The sequence below is a fragment of the Gracilinanus agilis genome, chromosome 3 (assembly GCF_016433145.1).
Source record: "Gracilinanus agilis isolate LMUSP501 chromosome 3, AgileGrace, whole genome shotgun sequence".
NCBI lineage: Eukaryota > Metazoa > Chordata > Mammalia > Didelphimorphia > Didelphidae > Gracilinanus > Gracilinanus agilis.
Window position 1 is genome coordinate 304,623,087 of NC_058132.1, and position 6,451 is coordinate 304,629,537.

The window sequence follows — 6,451 nt, forward strand, 5'->3', positions numbered from 1 at the left end:
TATATAAATTAGAGGTAAAAAAAGAAGATAATACTAAGAAAATGAGAGAAGAGATGAAGTGGAGTAAATATTTTTTAATAAAGAAGCACATGGAAGGGGTGAGGGGAAGATCAATACAATGAAAGGGAGGAAGAGGTTGAAGGAAGGTAATATTTAAATGTGACATCATTGGAATTGGTGCGGAGAGGAAGAACAGTCAGATCCATTGGGACAGAGAAATATATCATGCCCTATACAGAAGTAGAAGGGTTATAAACTGACTGGTGGGGAGGGGAGCAATACAAGGGAGGGAGAAGTTTAGGGAGTGTCATTTAAAAGGCACTTTAGTAAGAGGGAATAATAAGAAGGGAGGGATGGGGAGGGGAGCTACATTAGAGAGGGGAAAAGGGGGAAACCGACTAAAAGTGAAAAGTTGGAAGGGAGGGTAAGAGGGAAAAGAGAAAAGACAAACTCAAAGGGGCAAGTTAAAATGGAGAGGAATATACAGAGAGTAATCATAACTGTGAATGTGAATGGGATGGATGAACTCACCCATGAAAAGCAAGCAGACAAGAGAATGGATTAAAAAACTGAATTCTACCATATGTTATCTACAAAAATCATACCTGAGGTAGGTAAACATACATAGGTTAAAGGTAAGAGGGTGGAACAGCATTTACTAGGCTATAACTGAGACAAAGAAGGCAGGAGTAGCAATTATGATCTCTGACTAAGTTAAACCAAAAAATAGGTCTAATTAAAAGAGATAAAAATGGAGTATATCTTGATGAAAAGCATATATGCACCAAATGGTATAGATTTCAGATTTCTAAAGGAGAAACTAAAGGAGCTTAAGGAGGAAATAGATAGTAAAACCATACTAGTGAGGGACCTCAAACTTCCCCTGTCATAACTAGATAAATCGAACCAAATTAAAAAATAAGAAAGAAGTGAGGGATGTGAATGAAATGTTATAAAAATTAGAGATAATAGACATGTGGAAAAAATAGAGATAAAAAGTATTATACCTTATTTTAAGCAGCACTTGGTACAATTACAAAGTTTGGCCATGTACTAGGGAATAAAAACATTGCAAACAAATGTAGGAAAGCAGAAATAATAAATGCAATTTTTCAGACCAAAATGCAATAAAAATCATAATCAATATGGGCTTATGCAAAGGCTAATTTAAATTTCTTTGGAAACCTAATAATTGTAATTTTTCAAAGCTGGTGGGTCAAAGAACAAATTAAAGAAACAATAACTGATTTCATTGACAAGAATGATAGTGAGGAAACAACATATCAAAATCTATGGGATGGAGCCAAAGCAGTACTCAAGGGGAAATTTATGTCCCTGAGTGCATATATCAACAAATCACAGAGGGAAGAGATCAATGAATTGGGCATGCAAGTTAAAAAACTAGAAAGAGAACAAATGTTGAAACTACAGATAAAAACCAAATTGGAAATCCTAAAAATCAAAGGAGAAATTAATAAAATTGAAAGTAAAAGAACTATTGAACTAATAAGACTAGGAGCTGGTACTTTGAAAAAAAAAACAAATACAATATTAAAAATACTGGTTAATATAAGCAAAAAAGAAGAATATCAAATAAACTGTATCAAAGATGAAAAGGATAACCACCTCTAATGAAGAAGAAATTAATGTAATTACAAAGAACTATTTTGCCCAACTATATGGCAATAAATATGTTAATGTAGGTGAAATGGTTGAATATTTACAAAAAATATAAACTGCCTAGATTAACAAAGAGGAAATAGAATGCTTAAACAATCCTATCTCAGAAAAAGAAATTGAACAAGCCATCGAGGACTTGAGAAAAATCCCATGGGCCAGATGGATTCACAAGTTAATTCTATCAAATATTTAAAGAACAACTAATTCCAATACTATATCAACTATTTTACAAAATAAGCAAAAAAGGAGTTTTACCAAATACCTTTATGACACAAATATGCTAATGATTCCAAAGCCAAGCAGACCAAAATTAGAGAAAGAAAACTATAGACCAATATCGTTAATGAACATAGATGCAAAAATCTTAAATAGAATCCTAGAAAAAAGACTCCAACAAGTTATCATAAGCATTATTCCTTATGACCAGTGGGAATTCATACCAGGAATGCAAGGATGGTTTAATATTAGAATAACCATCATATAATTGACCATATCAGTAATCAAACCAACAGAAATCACATGATTATCTCAAAAGATAAAGGAAAAAGCCTTTGACAAAATACAACACTCGTTCCTTTTAAAAACTCTAGAAAGTACAGGAATAGATGAGACTTTCCTAAAAATAATAAACTACATATTTAAAAGCATCAGCAAGGAATATCTGCAAAGGGGATTAAGTTAGACATCTTCCCAATAAGATCATGAGTGAAGCGAGGATGCCCATTATCACCTTTATTATTTAACATTGAACTAGAAATGATAGCAGTAGCAATTAGAGAAGAAAAATAAATTTTAAGGAATTAAAGTAGGCAATGAGGAGACTAACCTATCACTCTTTTCAGATGATATGATAGTGTACTTTAAAGACTCCTAGAGAATCAACTAAAAAGCTAGTGGAAATAATCAGCAACTTATCAAAGTTGCATGATATAAAATAAACCCTCATAAATGATAAGCATTTCTATATATTTCCAAAATAAATGAGCAGCTAGAGTTAGAAAGAGAAATCCCATTTAAATTCCCTCTAGACAATATAAAATATTTATGAATCTATTTGCCAAGACAAACACAGGAATTATATGAACACAACTACAACATACTTTCCACACATTAAAACTAAATCTAAATAATTGGAAAATATTTAATTGTTCACGGGTAGGATAAACTAATATTATAAAAATGACAATCCTTCTCTAATTTACTTATTCAGTGCCATAACAATCAAACTACCAAGAAACTGTTTTGTTGAATTAGAAAAATTATAACAAAATTCATTTGGAAGAAAAAAAGTTTAAGAATATCAAGGGAACTAATGAAAAAATGTGAAGGATGGGGGCCTAACAGTACCAGATCTTAAACTGGACTATAAAAGTGTGATCATCAAAATCATATGGTAATGGCTAAGAGACAGAAGGTAGGATAAATGGAATAGACTTGTGATAAATTACCTCACCAAGCTAGTATACAGTAAACCTACCTTTTGGGATAAGAACCCACTACTTGATAAAAACTGCTGAGGAAATTGGAAAACAGTATGGGAGAGATTACGTTTAGATAAACATCTCACACCCTATACCAAGATAAATTCAGAATGGATAAATGACTTAAATATAAAGAGGTAAATTATAAGTAAATTAGGTGAATATAGAATAGTATGCCTATCAGATCTATGGGAAAGGAAAGAATTTAAGACCAAGCGAAAGATAGAGAATATTACAAACTGTAAAATGAATTACTTTGATTACATTAAATTGAAATTTTTTTGTACAAACAAAACCAATGTAAACAATTAGAAGAGAAGCAGCAAATTGGGGAAAAATCTTTATTACAAAAAACTCTGACAAAGGTCTAATTTCTCAATATTTTAAGGAACTATGTCAATTGTACAAAAAAAAAAAATCAAGCCATTCCCCAATTGGCAAGGGACCAATAAATGGGTAAGGGACATTAATAAACAGTTTGCTAATAAAGAAATCAAAAATATCAATAAACTCATAAAAAGTGTCCTAAATCTCTCATAATTAGAGAAATGGAAATCAAAACAATTCTGAGATACCACATCACACCTAGCAGATTGGCCAATATGACAGTAAAGGAAAATAATAAATGTTAGAGTGGATGTGGCAAAATTGGGACACTGATTCATTGCTAGTGGAGTTGTGAATGGATCCAACCATTTTTAATGAAACCAGCTCTAATAACACAGTTTGTGGGTTGCCTACCAGGGCAAAGAGGATGGGTCTGGAATTACAAGAGGAACAATGCTGTAGACAATTCTCTTGAGCAGTGACAAAGTCTAATGAGTTGGGGTCTACAATTTATAGGGGAAATTATGTAAGTTAAAGGACTAGGTAAGCATTTTGCAGTGACAATGCTTAATAATGATTTACAAGATGGAGACAATGGATTTAGAGTAGTTCTGAACAGAGTCTTCTATAGGACAATAAATCACAGGTAAATATGTAACCATCCAGTCCAGATTCTCAGGTAAATGATTGGCTCCAGTGGGTAGAACAAGGACAAATAGCTGTTGCCAAGTACAGAAGAGTTTTCAGGGGCCTCATGTGATGCCTAGGCTGTGTGACTGATTCCAGCCAGATCATGGCTTCCCAGAGACCTTGCAATCTGGAGTTCACTCACTACTGGGGGCTACACTTTCTGGAAGGCAATTTGAAACTGTGCCCAAAGGGCTTTTAAAGACTTTCTGTTCTTTGATCCAGCAATATCACTTTCGGGTTTGCACACCCAAAAGAAAATAAAGAAAAATACTTGTACAAAAAAATATTCATAGCTATGCTCTTTGGAATGGAAAAAAAACAAAAAACAAAAAACAAAACAGAAAATGAGGGCATATCTATTGATTGGAGAATGGCTGAACAAATTGTGGCATCTGATGGTGATGAAATACTATTGTGCTGAAAGGAATGATCAACTGTAGGGATTCCATGTGAACTGGAAAGACCTGCTGAAATTGATGCAGAACAAAAGGAGCAGAACCAGGGGACATTATACACTGAGAAAGACGCACTGCGGCACAATCGAATGTAATGAACTTCTCTACTAGAAGCAATGCAATGACCCAGGACAATCCTGAGGGATTTATGAGAAAGAACACTATCCACACCAAGACAAAGAACTGTGGTAGAAGAAGTGCGGAAGGAAAGCATATATTTGGTCACATGGTTTGATGCGTATATGATTAGGGATGTTGACTTTGAATGATCATTGTATCACAAATATTAATGATATAGAAATAGATTTTGAACAGTGATACATGTAAAATCCTGTGGAATTGCTTGTTGACTCCAGGAGGGGGGAGAGAAGATGGGAGGGAAAGAACATGTATCATGTAGCCATGCAAAAATATTCTAAATCAATTAATCAATAAAAAATTAAAAAATTAAAAATAATTTTTTCTAAAAATAAAATAAAACTTTGAGATAGTTATCCCCAAACAAAAAATGAAGTAGATGAGGAATGCCTATTTCTCATGCTATTGCAGACATTTGAATGGATAATCTACTGAGTTCATCATTAATATATGTATCTATATTTACACACACACATATATATAAATATATATAAACATATGTATGAATCTATATTTACACACATACACACACACATATATATATGTGTATATATATATGTATATATATATAACATATATTGAAAAGACACAATAGATGGGCCATGAGTTGGACTTAACATTGAACAGAAGTAGAGACTAGAATGTCTTTGGGAAAGTACAGTGTTATTTTAATGACTCAAAACTTTTCCCTGAAACAAAGATTCATATTGATATTTTTCTGGTGATTTTGTATGGTTACAAATTATGAAACATAATAGCCTTCTAAGTTGAAATTGACACAGTGTGAAGAATCACATTGTAGTAATGAGCAGATTGAGAAGTATTACAAACAATGACCTTCATAGGATAAGTATTGTAAATATTGCCAGTCAAGAAATATATGATGAAAAACGAAGACAGGTTAATCAGGTAGCAAAAATGAGGGATAACTGATGGACCACTTGACTCTAATAGTATCCTCACACTATCAATATACACAGGTTTGTAGAATTAGATAACTAGTTCTGCAGAGGACTTTATACACTATTGAGTCAAACCCCTTCATTTTTTAGATGAGAAAATTGAGGCAATGGAAATTTAAGTGTTTTGTCCAGAGTCACACAGAAGGGAGAAAATCCCTTATCATGTTAGGTAGAACTCCTCTAATGACCTTATAAGGAGAACATGGATATAAGTAAGACAAGGTGGGGAGGAATGGAGGAACAAACTTTATAGTTGAAATAAATACTTAAATAGATGAGATTTTAGGTCCTCTGAAGTACTAAGGAATACTTCTCTCTAGGAATTAATATTAAAAGTAATTTTTAAAGCTGAAAGAAAGATTTTATAATCAATTCCAAAGCAATAGGGGAGCAGATGAGAAATTTAAATCCCATATAGTAAAGCACTCTGGAATAGGTCATTACAATCCAACAAATTAAAATTCACCTAAAATATTTATTGAGTGCAAGACTCCTGAGATATAAAATAAAATTTAAAAAAATACAGACCCTGTTCTTAAGAAACTTACAATTAAGTAGAAAGTAAAAACACTGGTTAAAAAGTCAGTGATCCAAAGTCTGGAGTTTGCTATTGCCATAATAATGGAATACCTAGGTTATAGAAAGCATGTTGCATTTTCTCTCAGTTAGGTTATAAAGAAATCTTACAGGTGACAGGCTGGCCTAGATCATAGGTATA